Source organism: Vidua chalybeata, chromosome 1 (assembly GCF_026979565.1).
Source record: "Vidua chalybeata isolate OUT-0048 chromosome 1, bVidCha1 merged haplotype, whole genome shotgun sequence".
In the NCBI taxonomy this organism is placed as follows: Eukaryota; Metazoa; Chordata; class Aves; order Passeriformes; family Viduidae; genus Vidua; species Vidua chalybeata.
This window is the reverse complement of record NC_071530.1, coordinates 79,988,942-80,013,798: the sequence shown is the minus strand read 5'-3', so window position 1 is coordinate 80,013,798 and position 24,857 is coordinate 79,988,942.

The window sequence follows — 24,857 nt, the reverse complement described above, 5'->3', positions numbered from 1 at the left end:
ATTCAGAGCAAACCCTGATTTATTGCATGTAAATGTTGAGGTAGTGGGACAAAGGGTCTCATTGTGGGACAAAGAGTCCTGGAAAACAATCGTCCTCAATATACATACTTGGTCATCCCATGACCTGCTTAAATGCAATGGGCAGTTCTCTCTCTGTGGCTTGTATTTACTGGTCCCAGGCTGATTATGTCATAGAATCATAGAACCAAAGAATGGTTTGGATTGGAAAGGACCTCAAATATCTTCTAACTCCAACCCCTCTGCCATGGGCAGGAGTACCTTTCACTAAACCACATTGCTCAGAGCACCATCTAGCCTGGCCTTAAACATTCACAGGGATAGAGCATCCACAACTTCTGTGGACAAAGTCTTTCAGTACCTCACCACCATCAGTGTAAAGAATTTTTTCCTGATATCTGTGTCTAAACCTACTCTTGTTCAACTTAAGGCCATTCCCTTCTATCCTATCACTACCTGCCCTTGTGAAATGTCCCTCTCCAGCTTTCTGGCAGGCCCCCACAAGGTACTGGAAAATACTCTAAGGGGTCTCTGGAGCCTTCTCTTTTCCAGGCTGAACAACCCCCACTCTCTCAGGCTATCCTCACAGGAGAGGTGCTCCATCCCTCTGACCAGCTCTGTGGCCCTCTGACACTTCTTGTCTAAATATAAGAATTCTGAGCTAGATGTTCCTTACAGAACCTCTGCTCCCACTGGATGAGAATCTTATTTCTTCCTTCAGCCAGTATAACAGTATTCATAAATTTTAACTATCAATTTTCACTTGTCCAAATTAGTGAGGCTATTTTTGTTTGGACATGCATTCTGTTTATGTCCTTTGGTACTACGCTGGCTAAAATGGAAGTCTGAACTTATTCCTGACATATTGAAATACCTTTATGGGTACTGTATAAGCTAATATCTGCTCCTTCCACACTGCTCTTTCCAAAAGAGATCAGAAAAAGCACACTGAACTACAGCAGTGTTCCTATCACAGGACTGTAGGGAGAGAAATATGAGAAAGATGGGTGGGTTTTTTTCTACTGTAAGCAGCAATACTGAGAATGGCTAGAACCCAGCATAGCACCAACAGAGCTCCATGGGTAACTGCTTTGCTGGATACAGTAAACTGTGTCCATTAGGTCCTTGAGATACACCAAGGGAACTTCAGGGACAAGGACTAAACTTTTACTGAAGACATCAAAAAGTTCATATTCTGAATGATCAGGCAGCTGCAAACACTAAATTTAGTGCTAAAGTTTCTTTATTTCTTAATGTAAATTTTCTTAACTTTTGTTCAAATTATTTTTTAAGTTAAAATTTTATCATTTGTTTCCTCTGCAATCTGAAAGAAATATAAACCCTTTTTAATTACTGCTAAACATTCCCCTTCAGAAAGTGACTAGTTGCTGCTGCTAACCCATTAGAGGAAAAAAGAGTTACTCTGTTACCACACATTTTTGGCCCAAAGGAAATTAAAAGTACATGTCACCTCTATGTTTGTTTCTCCTTCAAATACATCTCCCTCCCTATCCAAAAAAGTATAGATATTTACTTATTGAAGTGAAATTTACTTATTTAAGAGAATGGTAGATTTGTGGAATGTAATGCTGGTTTCAATGTCTTGCTACATTGAGAGAAGCTGGGAAGAAATAAAAACCTTAAATCTACCATGCCAGACAGAAATTCAATTTTTTGCAACAAAACTGTTTCTTCCCTTCATTTCCTTTCTCCCCTACCCCGTCCTTTACTAGTACAGTTCTTAAATAATAAACATTGAAATTCTTTTTCCCAAAAAAGGCTCAGTCCTCAATTTTCCTTTTACTTTATGAAAGATCTGAAAGCATGTTAAGGACTCATGTTCCTTCTTGCTCCTTATCTGTTCCACAGTCTGTTTTTCTACAAACCTGATGGCCAGAAGTGGATGGATGGAGGTGGGCAGCTCCCAGGAATGGAAGGGATTTTTTTGTGTGTTTTTGTGGTTGGCTGGGTTTTTTTTTTGTTTTAAAACTCAAACATAAATGGGCAACTTTTTAGAAACTGAACTCAAAATGAATTACTAGAAGTACCTAAGAAATAAATTATTTATACATAAATTTTTCCTTACCACTGTTCTTGTAGGATAGATCTTTTATTTCAAGTTTACACTGAGTTGCTAAGATTTTCCAGCTTCTGCAAACTCTACAGTCTCCTCTTTATCTCCAAGCAAAGTCTCTTCCCACTCTAATCTGTAAGGCTCTGACTGTGCCTACCTTGCACTGCATTTTCAGGGTTTCTCCTGCACTGCAAGCTCACTGCTTGCTGGCCACTCACTCCTGCTCTGCCTTTGCACTTCTGAAATGTCTCTCCCTTGCACGCGTTTAGTTCATTACAGTGTGCAATGCACTCTCCAGACCCCAGCTCTGGATAGGGAGGGAAGCATGCCTTAGAACCATCTTAGACACCTCTTTTCGAGGCTGTAACTCTTATGTAGAAGGGGAAAATATTTAAAGAGATTAGGGCCACAATTTTATCCCACTTTAGGACATATGTTTCCCAAGAGGTGCACTAGAGGTGGCACAAGGTCTGAATATAATTTTCACATATCATTTTTGTTTTAACCCTTTGAGATATTCACTTGTATATGTTTGTAACTACTGTAGACTGCTAAAATTAATTCAATGCTTAGTTATTTTGATACTTTGCTAGACATGATGAAATGCTCCCTGTTGCCTCAAGCAGATTCGTGACAGAAGATATTAGAGAGACTTGACTGTGCTCATCACAATGAGGGGTTACATTTATGTCCGTACAAAATTTTTTGTGACAGACTGAAGTGAATGAAGATTGGATGTTCAAAATCTCAGTAAATGTAGCTAGCAACATACAATGTAAATGTGTTTACATTGAGGATTTCTGGAAATTGCCCTTAGAAGACCTAGGTTTTATTCCTTGGAATTGTTTCCCAAAATTCTTGAACTAAAACTTATTTTCCTAAGTCTACCATAAATTTTGTTCCTGAGAGCTAAATATACATGAAGAAGAAAGTCAGCAAAAATCTACATTCTTAAATTCTTTTAATTGTCAGATTTTTTTTCAAGGGCTTTCTCATTCAGAAATAATTCATTGTCTTCAAATTTACAGATATAGCCAGAAATTTATGAGAAGTAATCCTCTTGGTAACGTTTCTGGTTTGGTATTTGATGGTAGAAAATTATGCTCATTGGTGTTTGGTGCATTTTGTATTCACCCTTCTACTTTCCATGTCCTAACTCATCATATGCAGGATGACCTGGTTTTATCCTGAGATTAGTTCTTTCAGCAGAGCTGTTTGTGCTGCATTTGTGCTGCTGGGTTTGTAAATGAGAAAAAAGATAATTCCTTGTAAAAATCTGAAAGCAGACTGGAGGTCTAAAGTGGCTGTAGGCAAAATGTTGTGAAGCACTTGTGTTTTAAGTCCTTAAGAAAGGATTACAAAATGAATGTTGCAGAAATGCTGTCCCAATAAATTTTATTCTGGTCACCTCTTTACCATTTGAGAATTTGAAATCTCCTTTTATATGATGGAGGACATTTTCTGTAACCTTGCAGAGGCATTATAAAGATGAAAGGATGAATGCTTTTATTTTTGTTTTTTCTTAATGAGCAATTCTGATATGATGATGAGAAATTTCATATATGACTGGATTTTTAAAAATGTATTTGTAACTTTTAAAAGGTGTATATTATAAAATCTGTGTATATATGTTTAAGCTTACAAATGAGTAAATTTAACTGGAATAATAATTGATGATTCAGTGGCCTTGATTATTATAATATGGTTTTGCTTTAAAGTAATTGTTGCATTTGCATTTCTCCAAGGGACTGAAAAGGAATTTAAAAAAAAAAACGCAACAAGCAAAACTCTGGTTTTATGTTTTAAAACACTGATAAATTAGATTTCACTACAGAATATTTTCCTTACCCTTATCAAAAAAGCAGAACTTCTTTCTGCATCTTCACTTTTCAGTTTTGCAAAATATATTTTCAAGAAAGAAACATATATGAATTTCAAAGAAGCAGTTTTGACAAATATATGCAAAACTTTAAATGAAGTTAAACTATTCCTTTAAAGAAAAGGATTTGTTTTTGTCATGAGTTTATAAATAAATAAATAAATAAATAAATAAATAAATAAAAGACTGAGCAGATTTTACTGTACCATTTCAGCCCTTTTTATTGTTGAAGAATGTTTAAAATGGAAAAAGACGTAGAATTGGACATTAAAAGTCACCCAACTTAATTTTCATGCACAGACTTCTGCAGTAACTTTCCTCTGATTTTTCACTGATGTTGACAATTCAAATGCTCCTTTGTGACAAGCAGTATTTACAGCTGTTTTTATGAAGAGATGTACAATGTTAAGTAATAGAAACAGTTTATATCATAGCAAAAAGATTCTTGTGGATGTTTGGAACAGAGATGTCAGCTTCAGCTAAACTATTATTAATACTGAAAAGGAATGGGAGGCTGTGAGGCCAGTAAGGCTAAGAGTTATTTTTTAGTATTGCTGTTAAAAAGTTCAGATTTCTTTTAACTGCTGTCTTCTGTAGTCTGATCTTAGAATTGGGAACCAAGATTTTCACCTGTGCATCAAACATAACCCCCTAGGGCCAAGGAAAACCTTCTTAGCATTATGAATATTGTAGGAAAGTGGCACCTGGTCATACAAGAACAGCTGGCCAACTGCTGCTATTCATCTTGCAAAGGCATTGGGCAATGCTTAATGTTATTTTAATGTTATTTTAAATAACAGGAATGTTATTTTTTGTGGTAGAAGTTGAAGCAGCAGAGCTGTTTTAAAAGAAAGAAAGCAAATATTAGTGCCATAAGCAAGGTACTGAAATTAAAAGGTTGTGTGCATGTGTAGTGATTAAGGCATGCATGGAAATCAAGGGTCAGCTTTTTTCAAAGGCCAGCTGCTGTGGGCAAACTATTTGCTGTGCTCATCCTCCCTCTGGAACTTCTTCACAGAACAAATTCTAAACAAATCCCTGTGTATTCAATAATGTTAAACAGTTGCAACAATAAAAGATGAAGACAGAATTTGAGTGGAATTACTTTGAAAGCAAGTGTAAGCCAGTATCTAATAAAAATGAGTGGCTTATTGATTGATTTTTTAATTTGTTGACCTTGTGTTTCTGAAGTATCTGCATTTTGCTTCATCACAGGGACTGTTATGTCTCTTAAAACTGAAAGTGCCTGACAGAAGAAATACATATCTTAGAACACTGATAGTGAAACAACTGCAAATTGACAAATTAAAGACTACCAGCAAGTCCTTATATAGGTAAATGCTCATCTCCTTCTTGAAATTAGCTGTGTAAGTCATTCTATGAACACCGAAAGTGTGGAATCTTGTTGAGTGAATTGCCAGCATACATAGCCTATACTCATGAGGGACAAGACTTGGTTCTCTGAGATGGTTTTTTAACTATGAGATTTATTTTTACATTTTTTAAAACCTTTCCTTAAAAAAATAAATAATTCACATAGATATGGCATATCACAGTACAAAATCCGATCTGGCAAAGAAGATTACTGAGCGATTCTGATGGGATGAAATTAGTCAAGAAACTTCCTTTTTAAGTAGTTCATAGGTGTGAAATAGGAAATAATCATGCTCATTTTCCTTTATAAGCCATTTTGAAATCTTGTGTAAGATCAGTGTATAAAGGTATAAAGTAGAAAAACCTTCTTCTTTGTGAAATCCTTTTCCCCTTCTGAAAATATCTTGGTATTAATCAACACACTAATGTTCTGGCAATATTCCATTCTTTGTTGTACTGCATAAATCTAAGATGATGATTTCAGGCAGCTCAGAGGCATTTTCACTTTTCATTCTTCACATTCCCTTAATGCAGGTTCTTTCATACTGTGTGGACTGTTAAACATACTAAATTTTGCTTGCAGTTGTCTAGATTTCCATTAGAAAGTCTTGCCAATGATACAGCCATGATGTAGAAAACTACGTCAAAGGGTAAAAGTAATAATATAAATTAAAATTTCTTCATAGATCATCCTCTGATTAAATGTGATCCCATGATTTTCTTGTGGAAAAAGAAACAAAAGTGAAGCCGATTCTCATTAAAACATTATAATTATTTAGCCTTTGAGTAATGAACCTTAATATTTCTTATCTTCATTATTCAGCAGATCAGATAAATTTTTACAGTATCATGTAATGGTATTTCTTCATAAAAGTCAGTTCATATAAATATACAACATTGACATGAGTATTTCAGTCAATCATTCTGATAAATAGAGAATTTAGCAACTTAATAATGCTAGAGTCAGGTTCCCTTCAGAATATTTCAAGTTTAGCCCACCATCCCACTCAGAATGTTTGAAGTTTATTCTTTGGGGTACTGTGTGATTTCTATGCATTCTTCCCCTTTAGAAACATAAGGAAGAATGATCTTGCTGAACTAAATTTTTTTTCTGGAATACAGGGTAAGTTGTAGTTTAAAGGGAAGCGAGGTATATATTATTGTTCTGAACTTTAGGGCAAGTTAGCTCTTCTGATAATACTTGATAAAAGAAAGCTACTTTGACAAAATTTTATTTAGTTCACTTATTCTGCATTAATATTGATTGTAGACAGCTTCTAGAATCATAAATCAGTTCTGTAAATAAGATTCAGGCAGAAGTTAAAAATGTAAATACTGCTGCCAGCTTTTTTTAAGAAATTGATTGCAGGTAGGACTTTTTTTTTTTTTTCTGAAATTTCAACACTGCTAGAAGGTAGTTTATAGCTGTTCAATATACATATATGCATATTCAAAGATGTGACTGACAGACTGCTATGTGAAGTGCATGTGACTTCCAAATATGATGTTTTTCTTTACTTCTTTTTATTACCAGATAAAATCTGGCATTCTATTATCTATAAAGGCCAATGTTGCTGCATAAAAAAAAAAAAGACTGTAAATATCCATGGTTTCTCTCTAAAACAAGCAACAGAAGAACTTTTGCCATACTATCTCCAGGGTTTCACTAGAATGATTATGGAAAATATGCCCTCACAGCAGCTATCATTTTGTTGCAATTTTTGCCCTTACCTGAGGTTAAATGGCTAAAAGACTGAAGAAATACTTTTACATACTACTAGAAGCAAAGTCACAAATTTTTATTTTTTTTAATGTTTATTCTGTGCTGGCTGCAGCCTAAAATATCCCAGAAATGAGTTAGGCCTGGGTTCCTTTTATTTCTTTTAATGATTTCTCTCTACTTCCAGCTAGAGCTTGTTTTCTAATTTTCAGTTTGAATGTTTCCATGGCAGTCTTGATTATATTGGTCTGGTTACAGTGTATTTCAGTTCAAGTATCCATTTTCTTTCATTTGGTTTTAAACACACTAGTTCGACGAGAAATTCTTCTGATCTGCTGTGGGCCATTAGGGAATCTATCTAATTTAGTTGCCTTTCTCTGTACTAGTGTGTATTTAATTTCATCTTTCTCCTTCTATGTGTAATCTGATTTTGCACAGAAACAAATTCCGAAAACAGGGGCTTATACTTTCGAATTTTATGGTAATATTATCTCATCATGCAGATTCTGTGTGATGAGAACATGGACTTATTAGTCCCTTTCCTTTTACTTCCCACATCACACTTCAATTACTTTATATCAGAAGCATGAGTGTGCCAAATTTCAGTTCATTTTTTCTAGTTATCTAGTTGTTTCTTCATGATAATCCATTGCCTGTCACAGTGATTATGCCTCCTAGCATTTTTATTAGATGTAATCAGCAAGTTTCTACTTTTATGACAAAATAGTCAATGAAAGCATTAATTACAACAAAGCAAAGACATGAAAAATAACTTTTCACTCACGACATAAGTTCTACATAAACTGTTAATTGGTTGCTCCTTCATAAATACTTGGGCAAATATTTATAGGGTGCCTTTTCAAGTGTTTTAATGCAGTGCACTGATCTCTTCTCTGTCCCTTCTACTGACAGGGCATGAATTTCTATATTTTTACCAAGGAAGAAGGTGATTTCTGATGTCTAGTTTTATATTTTACATTGCCCTTAGATGTGCTCCTTGAATGGTCTTGTTTAATTGCCATTATCTCTCTGCAGCTGTCACACTTCTCAAAGACAAACAATATGTTCTATCCAGTTAGAATTTTTTAATGTAATTTAGTGTCCGCTTCTGCCAGACTTGAAAAATCTTTAGTGAACTGAAATTTCATATTCAAAAAAACTCCTATTCGATTTGCCAGGTTCTTAAAAATCATTTTAATGTCTTAGTCTTGCTAAACTCCTTTCTAATAAGCTACATAAATGAGCAAGTTTGTATTACTGCAGTAATGGATATAGCTTTTCTTTAAGCAAGCAGACACTTGGCAATGTTCCTACCCACTTGAAATTTTTTAATAGGGTGTTTTTAATTTTATTTTTTAACTGCAATACTGAAAAACTTTTACTAAAGTAAATATAGACACTGAAAAATAACTGTCACATAACTGAACCAGAAATTCAATTTCTATGTGGACTATATGCTAAATTCCATTGCAAACTTTTCTGGTAAAAAAACAGAACTATCACAAATACCCTTGGAGAGAGAAACCATATGGACAAATGAATACTTTAAGTGAAAATCTTGGCCAAGTAACTAACCAGAATTTATACTGGATAAGTCTACTGGATACTTTGAAAATATCAATATATTGGCAGTAATATATTTTCCAAGTCTTTTAGGAGTGAGCACTGCAACCCCTCTGTACACAAGAGTTTTCTGGTCCTCTTGGGTTTTGCTGTTGTGTGCAAGTTGGCTAATGGTACTTCAGCAAAACATGATTATCGTTTCTCTAGACAATACCAAGAAGTATCTTCACTGTTAAATCACTACAAAAGATTTATGCCCCAATACAAAAAAATTGGGGTTTTTTTTCTGTTTTTTTTCTGTTATTTGCTTCTTGATTTATTGCAGGTTGCAAATAATGGGATGCTCACAGATATTTTAGAGTAATAGCTGCTCATTTCTTAGCAGGAATATGGCAGTCAAAGGCTCCTGAGGGATGGGCTAGTATTTGTCATCTCCCAGTCAGGTTTAATTATCACTAGGGTTTTCCTTTGGATTGACTGTTTTACTTTGGATCAGCTGTTTGTCTGCATCACAGTGCTAGGCCAGCACTAGAAGTAATCTGGTCCAGAGATATACCAAGGTTATGTCTAAGATATTGAAATTAGCTAAAATTGTAGATGTTTAATGCACTGTCCAGTATCAACTCTCTAGAAGAGAGGTGAGTACCTGTAAAAAAAAAAAAAGCTTGTGATATGTTTTTTAATTGCACATGACAATACTTGCTTACTTCCAGGGAAACTAAATTATGATACAAACCAGGGTTCTATACTGATTAGGTTTGGATTTAATATTTAGATACAATAAATTGGCACAGTTACAAAAATGTTACTTATTCACCTAGGTCAGTTCTTTCAAGTTTTCTTTCCTAATGCCTGAATTATAAGTTCTTGTCTTAACTGTTGTGAAGTCATATTTTGCAATAGAATTTGTCTCCTCTGTCTAGTAAAATAAGAATAATTCAAAAGTTCTGCATTAAACATGAAACACGGGTCATATGTTACACACAAAAGAAGATTAAGCACAGTGAACATGAAAAAAAATTAAAGTGAAATAGAGGAAGGGTGCCAGGAGAAAAATCAAAAAAGAAAACTAAAGGATATGAAGAAAATCTAGGATACATAGATGAAATCTTGAAATTGAGGCATTTTTCGTTGTAATAAAGACATTTTTTCTCATTTGCAGCATTCATTCCCCACAGCAGACATAATTTCAAACATTAGTAAATTGTTAGTTGGGGTTACTCTCTACATTGAGAAGCAGCACAAAATAGTGAGCTGACTGAACAAACAACAGACTGAATTAAAAACTTTCTTTGAAAAATTATCTATAAAGTTTAATTTGTATTAGTTTTAAATCTTAAAAGTGATTCTTCTCCTTACAAACAAAACTTATGCAAATCTCTTTTTGATTCATCATTTTGTAAAATTTAGTGATGAAATGAGTAATTGTTCTACTCTTCTCAAAGTTTGTAGTCTTCTTGTTTTTTTTTTAGAAGAGAAGAGATTAATAACTTCAATCAGAGTTTTTAAGAATATATTTTAAATAGTGAGATAAGTAGTAGGTGAAGCTGTAACAGAAGTGTTTTTATAAAAACAGCTATATCTAATGTTTCCAGAACTGACAGTCCTTACGTATTGAACTTGCATAACAGGAAAAGAGTAATAGTCTTTGGGTTTCACTGGTTTTGCTCCTCCATTCCTATCTGACAAACAAAATATTAAATTATGAAAATTTACTCTGTTATGAAATTACTGTGTTACACTTTACATATTTAATAACAGAACATGATTTTAAGCTTTTAGGCATTTTAGTGATTATACTACTATCTCTGCTTGATTTCAATAATTTTTTGGGACACGTTAGAGGAATGCAGTGGTAATTTTCAGTGCACTTTTAGATCTACTCCTGTATTTCGTTATCATTCTTACTCTATCCTGGAGCAACAGAGCTCAGCACAAAATCTTTTGTTGACTTTAAAGAATGCTGAATTGGGTATTAGAAATGAAGCAGCCTACCTATATATTTATTTTATTTTCCAGGATATAAGTATCCCTTGAAACATATTTTTAAGGATGCAGCAAAGGTCATAATTCTTGCTCACCAGATGTTACCATAAGAATTTTTCACTCAAAAGGGATAAAGAAAACATCATAACACTTTGAAGAACCAAGCAATTGCCTTTTTAAGTTGCACTTAGAGGCAACTTGGGCAAAATTATGAACATTAACCCACATAGAGGAGACTATGCAATGAAAATCTAAAGGCAGAAATTCCTTCTGACCTGGTGTTAACTGCAAAGATAAGATCTACAAAGAAGTAGCTAAATAACATATTATCATCAGCTCAGAGTCTTTATGATCTGTTCCCATGTTTCTCCTTAAAAATGCATTGGCAGTATTTAGACGTGCAACCATATAGTCTTGGGTAGCCCTGCACCTCTGAAACTGTAAGACAGCACTGGTGCTCTGTTCCATCCACTAAATAACATGATAGCCACTCCAAGTCATAGAGCTCTGTTGGCATAGTTGCCAGATGAAGAATTGTTTGTACTGGAGGATAAATACAAGCATCATTTTGCAAAACCATTAGGCTAGAAACATTATCCAAGGAAAGGAATAAGAAACAACTCTTCATTAATCTAAGGACTCACAAATTAATTAACCAGGCTGTTGCATCCTGGGTTTGGGTTCAGATTAGGGGTTCTGATATATGTTAGTTAGCCGGTTCTGTGTACCCCTGTGTACCCCCATGTTCTTCCCCCCACGGTGGTTCGCTCCGGGTCACTCACCATTGGAGCATTGCCATGCCAGTCCTGTAACCACCCCCCTGTCCTCTCCTGAGAGTTCTGTGTCTGTTACCCTGTCCCTGCATTCCCTATTCGTCCCAGAGCCCTGTACACACCCCTGTCATGTCCCCATTGGTTGCCGTAGTCTACATCACTCCCCCGTTGTCTGTCCCCCTTAGGCAAGGGGGGCTTCCGCCCCTGTTGGCCCACCCCCTATAAAACCCCACGCGCCCTCAGCCCCAGCGCCATTTTGTCCACGTGGTGCTAGGAAGCGGCTACAGTTCTCCATCGCAGCTCCGCGCGACAATAAAAGCTCTCCAGCCAACCGCACGGACAGATTGGACATTCCTTCACCTCTTTGTCTCTCCCTAGCACCGGCCACAGAGTGTGGCCAGCCCCACCGTTGGTGCGCTGAACACGGCAGTGCCCAGGACACGTGGCAGCCCTGGTCCCGCCAAGAAGCAGCGCCTAAGCCAGGCTCTCCAGAGCTGCCTGGGACCGGGGGAAACAACGCAACGCCACACCAGGCCAATTGCTCCAACTTTTCTCCTCCTTTGGAAAGTAGCACCAGATTCTTGGGCACTCACTCATGACTGTGTGTAGTAACCACCAGAGACCACCAAAGAGACCCCCAGGACAGAAGAACGCATGCACCAATGGAAGGGAATATATGTAAACACTTGGGGGGAAATGATTATCATATTTATGTTTCTCCTGGAGAAACCATGAATAAGTGTGTAAAATATAGACTATAAACAGGAGGTTTTCTGTACTCAACATGTTCAGTAGGTGAAGCTATCCCCCATATATCCCGCGTCACAATAAGAATGCCCATTCCCTAATACTAAAACTATAGTGTCAGAGTATCTACTTTCTTGCTGCTTTTGGTAACAACATCACTTTACTAACCAGTACATCAAATATCAGGAATGGTGTGCCTTTTGGTAGCTTTTAGACCACAAGTTTAATCATCGAACATAGAAAGGCCTGGGTTGAAAGGGACCTTACAGATCATCTGCTTCCAACCTCTCTGCCATGGGCAGGACACCTTGCACTAGATCAGTTTGTTCCAAGCCCCATCCAACCTGGCCTTGAACACTTCCAGTGAGGGGCTATGCACAACTTCTCTGGGCAACCTGTTCCAGTGCCTCACCAACCTCAGAGTATAGAATTTTTTTCCTAATATCCAATCCAAACATACTCTCTTTCAGTTTAAAACCCTTGCCCTTTGTGCTATCACTATCTGCCCTTATAAAAAGACTCTGTCTCCTGATTTCATAGTTGTTATATCATTAGAGAAAATTCTCTATTGAAAATAAATTATTTTAATGATGGACAAAGCATTACTAGTATAGAAATATCTCTATGAGTGCTATAATGCCATAGACATGAGTGCTATAATGCCAGTCATAATGGATCAGAAGTATCTCCAAGAAAAAATTTACATACATAAGATTATGCATTTGGGGTTGGTGGATTATGAGTTAATTTGAGAGTTTATTTTCTGAAACATTTTTTGAACTAGAACACACAACCATTAATATCTAACTACTTGTCATGATGGTAGCTTCCAATCCATCAAAATGCTTTGAGGTTAAGAACAGCCTGTTGTTTCAAAGGACATTGAATAGTTCAAGAAAAATTAACTGTACTTCACAAATGGAAATGATTCTGAAAAAGTCTTATCTTTCCTACTTGGAAAGCTTTGCAACAGAGAATATAGATACTATTAATTTTTGCTTAATTGCAGGAGGGAATAGAACACATCAAACTTCTCATCAAACACATTTGAGGAATTCTGATTTAGTCACAGTATTATACAGCCATTAGTTCAACTTGAGGAATTATGAACTAGTTGAGCAGAAAACAGAGCCTTTTCTGGGCTGAGCCAGAGTACAAGAAACATTTTGAGCAGAAGAGTCCCTTGTACTTCAGTTAGCCCTTCCTCTGATTCCACAGTTTCATATCTAACGCCACAGAAGATCAAAAATTTACTAAATAATTCAATGACTGGCTTATAGGATATCAAAAATGTCTGAAAATAAGGTGTGGATAGTGAAGTCAATAATGTGTTTTGAGAATTATACATTTAAAAAGAACATCTGAAAGAATGTGCCTCGAATTTGCCATATATATAAATTTAAGAGGGGAAAGAAGAACCATGCAAGTGCAATGATGCAAGAAGGCCTATCCAAAACACACCTGAGGAAGAAGGTGCAGAATTAAGCACAGAACTACACACCTGTACTGCGTGGGTAATGAGATAAAACAAAAATAGTTTTCAGTGATGTTTCAGGAGCAAACGTAGACATTGGTACAACACTATATCTTGGCCAGAAGAAAATAATACTGGACCATCCCTGTGGAGCAAAACTACAGGTAACTGCAAAGTTCACTTTTTTGATGGTAACTCAGTTTAGATAATATTTGATATTGACTGTATCTAAAAAAGAAATTTAAATGAATGTCCTCAGTGGCAATAAGCATATACCTGTGATACCACTTCAGCCCTCTACACATTCTTCTTAGTGCTCTTAAATATTAAACTCCAAAGCAGAAATAAGGCAGATGCAAAGGATGTTTTACATTCCAGTATAAAATCAGTCACTGCAGAAACTACTTGAGTAATGTTAGAGAATATGTTAATAGCAATTCGGAGGGGACATCACATCTTCAATCTCTTCCTGATAAATGTCGTTGCAGTATTTTTGGAAGCTCTGTGCCTGTAAGAGGGGTTGAACGTGTTGATTCATACGAATTTCATCACAACATAAATTAAGGTTTGGAAGCAGGTTTGGTGGGGGGGTTGACATTTTCATGGTGTTACACTTCATGAATAATCTGAAAGGTCAGAAAAGTCACTGCAGTGTGTTAAATGGGTCTAAACTGTAAAAGAACTGCAAATGTAATGTGAAAGCTTTAGACAAAAATTCACTGTGATTCAAAAGCCAGGTAATACCAGGTAATAATACCAGGTAATAATACCAGGTAATTCCATTAATTTGACTGGGCCATGCTCTAGACACTGAATTACGGAGTCTTCAGGTTTTGTATCAGAATATTTAGTTTAAAATAGTGTTTAGTTATTACAATCTGTTTCATTAAATAAATTCCTGTGAATTCATACTCGGCTTTTGGCTGCAAATTACCATAATTTTTAAAATACTCTTTTTCATATGATCAAAATTCAAACTTTTTAAGTCTAAGAGAGGAAATTATTCTTCTTTACATTTGGATAATGTTTAGTTCTAAATATGGTAATAAAAAGCACGGGAGAAAAAGTTGAGTGAAATAAGATTAATTATTAAAACATTCTGACCTTAAAGAGACTTTGCATTTTGGAAAATCTCTTCTGGGAAAACCAGTTGGCTCTACTTAAAAATGTAGCATTTATAAATCCTAAGCTCATAAAAAAAGACCACTTTTTATCAGGGAATAAAATGGGGAACTTCTGAATCTGATTGCATCTAGAATATCACAAAAAAATTATCTAAACTGTCTATTATTTCCCCTTCATCTTTTCACCAAATCTATTCTGTTTCTAGCTAATAAGTTTAGTAATGACTAAGAATACTATAACTTAAACCATTTCAGGGATTTTTTTTTTTTAATTGCAGAGTATTTATCTGAATTAGTATTTTGTATAAAGGTTAAATTTACAACTGCATTTTAATTTCTTTAAAATTATATCTCTGCATTAAAAAGAACTTATTGTCCTTCCAGTAAAAAAAAATTTAGCAAAATTTTCAGGGCTACTATAATGGAACAGATTTCTCTGAAATCCCATGCCAAAATTACACGGTAGAAAAAGCTCAGGATGGCTTCATAGGGGAGTTTTAGCTACTTTCTGCTGGATGGTATGGAAGATCTGTCCTGTTAATAGATTGTTTGATCTCTGGCAATTAAAGTATATTTGAAAACTTGGGAATCCATATGCCTCAGTGCGGCGGCTACCTGACACGACCTCAAACAGTGGAGAAGCGCCGGCTAGCACTGCCTGTAAGAGGCTGGGTGGCCACCACGTGAGTGCGGGCATTCCAGGGGAATGGTGTTTGCCAGCCTGGTAGTGCTGAGTGCTGCGGCGTAGGTAATGCGGCTTTGCTGGCTTCACATGCTGAGAGGAGGTGAAGGGATGAGAGAAGGACACTTTCTTTGTGAGCCCTAAGAACTTTTATTCCCCCAGGCATGCTCAGAACAAAATGCTCTCTGGACGGATGCAGTGACAAAATGCTGGAGAACAAAGACTGGCAACAGATTAAGTAGGGGGTGGGTGGATGGGGTGGAAACCTGGCTCGCCCAATGGGGACAAATGATAGAGAAATTACATAGATTATAAAAACCAATGGTAACATAACAGAGGTGGGTACAGCATTCTGGGATGAATAGAAGGGATAAGGTGGGGTGATTGATACAGAATTTTCATGAAGAAGCTGGGGGTGGTTACAAGATTGACACTCAACAGGGAGTGATCAAACCTTGACTGACAGAACCAAACAAGGAGAAAACAGAGAAAAGTGAGAAGATTTACAGGTAACTGTAGATCTGGGTGACGGGAACTCTCGGGGTAAACAACTTGGAGCAAACCACTGTGAGGGGAAAAATAGGGGAGTACAAGGAACAAACCTAACTAACATTAATAAAACCCCTGACTAAATCAACCCAACCTACAGCACCTCAGCTTATAAAATTAGAAATGCAGAGCTAAAATTTTCATCAGACTTGGAACAAACAGCAGGGTTCACTATCTTCTTTAGCACTATATAGCTCATTTTAAGAAAAGCAAGCAGAACAAAATAGTTTATTATTGTGTAAGGTACTTCACATGTTTACAGTACTACAGAAGTGTATTCAGCAGAGCTGCTCCCCTCATCACAACCGTTCCATGATTACGTTTACATTTATGTCAAAAATTCTGTACTTTTCACAAATGTTTTTCCTTACCATCATATTTGGCTTGTTTAATAGTTGATCTCATGCTTACACACACACACACAAAATCTGGAACATGAGAGAAATAATACTCCTCCTGACAAGGGTATTATATGATACAATTAAACTGACTCAAAGTAAATTTGACTTTGGTACTGGGAAGAACACGTATAGTACTGACTGGCATTTAGTGCAACCTTAACATTTGTAAGATAAAGTGTGGCTTGAGTGCCTGCTTAATAAATGTTTAAAGAAATTATTTATTGCAATCTCGATAGTGGTTTTCCTATAATGTACCAAAAATTTACTTATGAAGTGTGTGAGTGCTTCATTTTTCTTTCAGTTCCCGGATCACAATAATTGTAGTATTACACTTTTTGTTTCTAAGTGCCTAACTATTCTAATATTTTCAAAGATATATATTGTATATATATTTTAAAGATATAAAAATATATTCTGTACTTGAGTTGTTTGCTCACTAAACCCATGTCAGTTTTTGGTGGGATTTTTCTTCTTAAATTTTAAAATAACTTTCAGACTGATGTGCTGCTGACCCTAATGGAACTCCATAAAGCTGAGAAAACAGTGCTGAACCAAAGATGAGAGGAGTTAATAGATCTTTTCAAATATTTCCTTGAAGATAGAAAGGCATGTAGCCAAATGGACAGAAAGAGCACTCTACCACAATTTATTATTTTTTTCTTGTTAGTTTACTCCTCATTCTATATAAATGCTCAATTTCTTATATTTGAATATATACTGAATGTAAGTTACGACCCTTTGATGATCACTAAACATTCTTCTAGTACTTGCTTGTGAATCTGAGAGTCTTACCTCAGTGTACATGTCTTACTTATAGTTCCACAGTCTATCATTTAGCTCATTTTCATAATTCCATCTCTTCATTTCTGGTGTACACTTGCACTTTTCAAGTGTCAGGAAGGTATAAATGAGCAAATGCAATTGAACATGTATTTTTCAATATGTTCTTGCTTAAATGTTTATAGGTGTGTTTGTACAGCATGGTTATAAGGTAACTGGCATCTGGTGTCCATGTGGGATGAAGTCCAGTTCTCCACTCCCTGGGCAGACTTTTTATGCAGACATGATTTATTTTGACTCTTCCAGGCAGGTTCCTTCACCAGGAACTGCTGAATTTTTTTTTTTTTACTTTGCCAAGAGATCTTTTTGTTGTGACTTCTCTTTTTATATGTCCCCATTTAAATGTTCTATCTGAAATGTTTTCATTCCCCAAAAGCCTTCCTAAGATCCAGATGGGAAATAAAAGTCTTATCTATTTCTTTAAGTTAATGCCTTGTTTATGAACAAGAGACAGTTTGGTTTTTTACGTGTGTTAGGACTAAAACAAACCCTATCTGTTCTTACACAATATTCTTGTAAAACTTGCGCAGTGAATGGATTAAACTATCAAGTTCTGTTATCACTATTAGATGTTTGTGAAAGACAACTTCTCTATAGGATCTTTGATAACACCTACAAAAGAACTCATTACACTGCCATTTGCATTAAAAACTTTTAATCACTTTGCAATATCTGTAAAATCATCAAAAATTGCCTCAATTAGACAATAGTTCAAATAATGCTGTAGTGTTTGGCCAGACATTCAAGGTCTTGCAGATTCCAATTTTATTACATTTGACACCAGACAGAAATTGTACACAAAATTTCATACAGCAATTTTACTAGAGGAAGGACAAGTTCTCTGATCAAAGATTTCTTTCAAGAAAAATCAGTTCATTTACAGCTTGATTTGTTTTCTTGCATTTAGCTCAGGCACCCATTGTTTGAATGGTGTATTGCAGTACTTTTCCTCTAAAATTTTATATCTTTTTTAGCAAGTAAGTGTAATTTAACACAATGTGCTTCATTTTGATTTTAAATATAACAGCAGAGAGAGATTGACTGAGGTTCACCTCAGTTCTCTTGGTCTAAACCCAGATTTGTAAATATCTTCATGAATCCAGGTCAGAACTGATATAGCAGAGCACATAAGAAACTGCCTCTGAATTCAAGTCTGTGTATATCTTCCATTCATACCATGTTCTTACTACCAGATCCACAGAAATAATGTTTTTTCATCTTCATTATAGGATTAATGGGTGATGAAGCAATTATAAAACATCTTTCTAGCTTTTAAAGGTTGCAGGAAATAGAACATCAAGGATGCAGACTTAGACCTGTAAAGCTTTTTTCAGCCTCCTAGAGTTGACAGGGCACAGTCAGGTACACATATGTACCTCCTGGTTGTAACCAACAAACAGCAACTGTGCTCTTTCACTGACAAGACTAATTTAAGGAAAATCTGTGGACAGAGAGGTAATAGAGAGAGCATTGTACCGTCCAGCACTGATAATCCAAAGGTTTTAGTGGACTGCCAAATCCCTAGAAGCGGGAGTCTACATCAGGGTCATAGTCATCAAAAAGAGGATGGAAACATGGAAATCTTTCATGTCTTGTGATTCTGACTTTGCATCAGTTTCCACACCTCCCTTAAAGAGAGGTTGGGCAACTTTACAAGACCAGGAAGTTGCATAATCTCTTAAAACTTTGTGCTGCCACTGCAGCTAAATGAGACTATATTAATTTCATTTTTCTGTCTCCTCTGCTCTATTAATACTGAATAGGAACAGAGTATGATACATACTCCAGATTAATGTATTTTATTTCAAGTATAAATCTGATTTTCCAACTATGCTTGCATTTTGTTTATAATACCCAAGTTTTGAAGCATAAAAATCAATTTATACTTCCTCTGTGCTACTTGATTTGTTAGTGAAGTATAGTTCTTGCATACTTGAATTAGCTAATAGAAAAAAATGGGTTTATGCAGTTAGTATCACCAGTACCACCTGCCAATGCATCTCCTGCAGTGCAAATCAGATATGCTAAGTGCTCAGGCAAGCGATTTCTCCCTGCATGTATAAACTTACAACATTGCATTCCTAATAAAAGTGCTGGCCAGTGGCATGTGGCATGAATGGCAGATAAATTGATGATGGTTTACATGACTATCATGTGCTGTTTTCTAAAAACTGTAAAGCAGCAAGTCTCTGCTTTGCAATTCTTTATTACAGGCTCTGTACATCTGCAGGGGTTTCTGTTCTGTGCAGCGAGCAGAAAGGCAGGCAAACAGTCTCTGGATCAGCAGCACTGGGTCATCAGCTGCTCATCTGACTGAGGAAATAAAAAGGCAGGGTGCTCTAAAGTGAAAAGAAATAGCTTTTGACAATCCACTGTTGTGGAACACCAAAAATCTGTCATTCATATGACTCCTATAAACTGAATCAAAAAGCTAATTAAATGCTCAAATGAGCCTTGAGTATTATATGGCTGGTCTTGAAATACATTTATCCTCTGCTACATGCTCCTGAAGTGCAAGAGAAATAGATGGAAACAGTGCCTACCCTCGCTGAAAACATATTTTCACCTTATATTGAAGGTCCTCCTGTTATACAATTTTGTCCCATTGCTTTACAGCATTATGGATTGCCCAACATTTTTAAAAGATCATTTGATGCAGTCATTGTGCTCTTTGCACTTAGAAATGGCAGTAATTTTCTATTGTTTCCCTGAGAGAGTCAATACTGAATTAGTTGGTGCTATCTTTTAATTCTATTCTATTTTAAAGTAGGGTACTTTAAATATTTAACTACTGGAAACAAAAGGTTTTTCAGGTTTTTAAACACACTAGCTAACACCAGAATGGTGAGATTGCTTACAGTGCATTTATTATTATAACCATTAGATGACTATGGTACTGTGAAGAAGAGAATTCACCTGCATTAATTGTAGCTCAATTTTCCTTTATTTCATATTATTCAGCCACGTAAAGGGTTAGAAATACATTTTAGTAATACATTTAACTAAAATTCAATATTTTTGACAGTAAAACAAAGAAGAGAGAACATGACCTTAATTTGGAAATGGACCATGAGAGAAGTAACAGTTTCCCTATTGCTGTGTATAATTTTATAATGTATTGCTTACATTTTCCTGTCTATTTTATACTTGTCTCTTCTCTTTATCATTCACATGCAGTAAATTAAAACTGCAAAATTTGGGGTATTATAAACCAATTATATTTTGTTACTTCTTGAAATTTTTTACTTTTCCAAGAGAAAGCCATCCTCCCCTATACTGTAATTCAGTTTGCAGAAGCAGATTTCCATGGTGGAAGAATGAGTAGGCAGCAGCCAATACCTGTGCTGTTCTTAAAAAGACTTGGGTACACTCAGAGAAGAAAATTATCTGCCAAATGATTTTGCATATTTCTTTTCCTGGTTCTTTAACAGTTCACTGCTTCACATCTAGCCAGAGTCTCTGAAGAAAGCTTTTGAAAGCATTTTGAATTGTGAAGTGCTTTCAGTAATATTGAAACCTTGGAACATCCTAGACAGTAGCTTTGTCAGATTGGAAACTGAAAATGCCATCATGCTGCTAAAGCATTTCATTATATTTGAATTGTTATAGCTTTTGAAAAAAGTCACAATGCTACCTATAAAGGTCTGATCTTGTGAGCTCTCATTTTTATTGTCTGATTCTGCTGATTTTTACTCACTTGTGTTAGCTGTAAATTATAAGTTAAAAACAAAATAAAACCAACAACAAACAACAAAACCATTATAGAGAGAGAAAGAGGTGCAGTTCAGATATTCCCAGTAAAGCAAAACCATTCAGAATCCTGTTTTTTTATGACTGAGTACCCATAACTGCAAAGGTCAAAGGATTTGCAAAACTCAAAGGTAAAAATCCTGTAGACAGTTGCAAGACCTTGTCCTGTTTGGTAATCTTGTGAGTTAGTGAATTCACACCATTGTTGAAGTGATTTTTGTTTATGAGTGATTTTGTTTGAAGTGATTTTGTTTAAATTCTTGAGTTAGAGAATTGGGTTTGGTCAACTGCTTGGAATAAAAAAGAAATTTTTGCCATTTGAACAGTCTATGTTAGACTCTGTTTAATGATTATGCTTTAAAATCCACAATGAATTTATTTTCAGTAAATAACTTCAGATACTGATTCTTGTATGTACTTGTGATCTGATTTCTTCTTTTTTTTTTTTTTTCACGTAGGTCATGCAAAGTAAGGTGAACAACAATCCAATTTGTTATTTAGTATTTTTATATTTATGTCAACACAGAGATCCACAATTGTATCCTGACAGAGTTCGTGAAACTTGTATATCTGTCTAATGGGTACAGCATAGAACTGCAACTGAAATGATAAAGAATCTTTGAAAATGGCCCCAGGCAGAGTTTACTGCAGTCACCTAATTCTGGAGGATCATGTACAAGGGAGGATATGAAGTTCTACTGAGTGCTATTTTTTGACATGTTTGAACAGAAACATTGCAGGACATGACATATACCAGAAAAATAAATGGTATGCCTATACAAATTCAGACTAACAATGAAAGCAAATGAGACTTGAATGTAGTGATCATTCCCTTTTTATGATGTCCCAGCTCCCAGCAAGTTGTAAACCAAGTGCTTCATGAATTGGATGTCATCTCTTTATATTGAATAACTCACAATAGGTATTTTTTAACCATTATTTTTCTTATTTTCTGAATTCATGCACATTTTTGTCATCATATACCTCTGTGGTACCATCTAGTTATATGTTAAAGGAAGTGCACCTGTTATTTTCAATGTGCCTCTTGTTACTTTGTTTTGATGCCCACTTCCCTCATACTCTGAGAGGCAATCTGTAATCAACTCCTCTTCAGCTCATTGTCCTTCTATAATGACTTTAAAATCAAATATTGCATTTCTTTTGTCATCTTTTTAGTTGGTAAGAGACCTCATCCTTTCAGGAGATATTTGGAGAAAGAGCTTTAATATGCACCTTGGTTTCTCCTTGTTGTCCTTTTCTACAGTTGCTCTTTTTCTACTGTAACTCTTGAGGATGGGAAGTTTTAAAGTGTGACTGAAAAAATTTGGTTTGGTTTGCTTTCTTTACCAAGTGTTCTTAATATTCTATACTTTTTTACTCTTTTTCATTATAAGAAGAAGATAGAAATGTGATGGTTTAAACTTTACAGGGCAGATTAACAGGAAGATAATTTATGATCATGTGCACCCTATTTGATGACTGGTGGTGAGAGGTTATTCAGGTTTTCTATCACATTTGGTGGAAATTAATATGAGAAATTACTAGAGGCATGTTAAAGGAGCTTTTGAGTTAGTGCAATCAGTGCATACAAATATTTATGTCGCATTCTGTTTCCTCATTGTGTTCTAGCAGTTTGCCAAATGCTTGTGTCTGGTCAGTGCTCAGTATTTGCCATTCATTTTTTCAGACAGGAATAGCATACATCTAGACAGAAATGTATATTCATACTAATGAATAACTGCAGATGCTAAACCCAAGACTGTTTGAAGAGCTGTAGATAAAACGGGCCAAGTTACACTGATTGAGACAGCAGCATTTTTGATGCTAAGTCTGAGGCCAAAGATGATAGTCAGAGATACAAGTTTTAATATAATTTTGAACACAAACACTATTAAATTTGAGAAACATGCTGTTCAATACACAGATTTCTTATGGGTTCGGATTTTTGGATGGTTTGGCCTCACTGGAAGATTTACATTTTGCCTGCAGACTGAGTCAGATCATCTGACCTCCTTTGGAAATTCATATAACTCTGAAGTAGACTGATGTTCAAAGAGAGGAATTTATGTTGATTTTTTTCAAAACTTGGGTGCATGAAGGAAAAAATAATATATTTATTTTTTTCTCCAATTTTGCAATAGATTTAAAATGGCCTTACTATTGATGCTACTACCTGTCCAAACAAACTGAAAATTAAAGGAAAACTTCATTTTTGGGAGGCAGCACAAAGCCTGTTACAGAGCTATACACAATTCAGGAGGAAAAGCCAAATAAAAATTTTTCTGTTATGTCTTCTCCTTAATATGCTAAACAAAAGAATGTTTATTATCTAAGCTATTAAGATTCAGAAATCCTTACCTACAAAATGTATTAACTTCCTAGAGAACATTTACAATCATGTTCATGTCACTCCTTCCTTAAAAGTAATCATAGTAAAGTAACAAGCTTTGAATATTTCAAAACTAGGACAACTCATTCTAGATTAACTTGTCCTTCAATTGGTCTTAATGTCACCTCTATTTATTTTTTTTTAACCTGGAATTGAGTATTTCAAGTCTGAAATGACATACAAGCAGATTAGAAGAGTCTGCATTCATGCTAATCATTATTTCTAAGACAAAGATGTATTTACTCATGTACAGCAAATATTTCTATCATGGAGTAAATGTTACAATTTTTAAAACTGTGTTATGCCCTTGAAAATTTTCTGTAGGTAAGTTTGTTTGCTGCAATAAACAACATATATTTCTGCCACAGAATGTGGAGTTTTTTTCTTAATTACCTGTATCTAGTTCATTTAGGAAAACCCCTTAAAATTACCAAGGAACTGTTGTGACATTATCCTACGGTAAAAAAAAAAAAAGTTTTGGAATCTCTATTTTTTCAGTTTTGGAACACAATGGTGGAGATTGCAAGGAGCCATTTCAGAATAAAAATCAGATGCAAACATCTGCAGCTTTTATCTTTCTCTGATCTTGAGTAGTTTAGAAAGTCAGTTTTTAATCCTCCATTTAGTATTATCTATACTTGAAAAAAAAGTGTCTCTTTTTGCATTTGAGCACTTTTCTTCTCCCTTAACTTACAGCAACTTTTGTAGAAGTAAAGGTTCCTTCAAACTGCCTACCTCCAACCACTCATGTGAATGTGGCAAACCAATGAAATAATGAAAAATGCACTGCTAGGTTGAGAGTATGCATTGTTTTCTCACACATGCATATATCTTAAATTTAGGATCACTTTTAAAAAGTGGATGAAAATTTACTAAAAGCAGTCAGTGCTGGACTGACTAGGTTATCCTGCTGGGTGATGATACAGATGATACCACACCACTTATACAGGCAAGTGAATAATGAATTCTGTTCTCTGTAAAGTGAAAACTCTCTGGTGTGGGAGAAAGCATTGAAACATTCGGCTTGGAGACTAAGATACTTCAGCTGATAGAGCATGAAATTATCTCAGTGTGGAGGAAAATAACATTGTTCTTATATTGTGAGGTTTAATTAACTTTTGATTAATTTTTTGACTCTTAAATTGAGCTACCTTATATAATAAGTTTAGCTTAAATTTATGTATTTACTTCATATGCATATATTCCAGTTGCAACATTTCTAAAGGATACATTAGAGATTTTAATGGTTAAAAAATTCTGCCATAATTAATTTGAATGGACACACGCGCGCACACACACACACACACATATATATATATATATATTTGTAAATACATTTCCTTTATCATAGCTTGAACTTTTTCTTTAAGAAAGTAATAAGGTTTATAGCATATTTAATCAGAGGAAAGAATAATAATTTGAAGTCTGATGGATATCAGCCTGTAAAGATTTTCAGTGTATTAAATATTATATTTGTGTTGGAGCATTGCAAAATATCTAGTGGGAAAATTAAC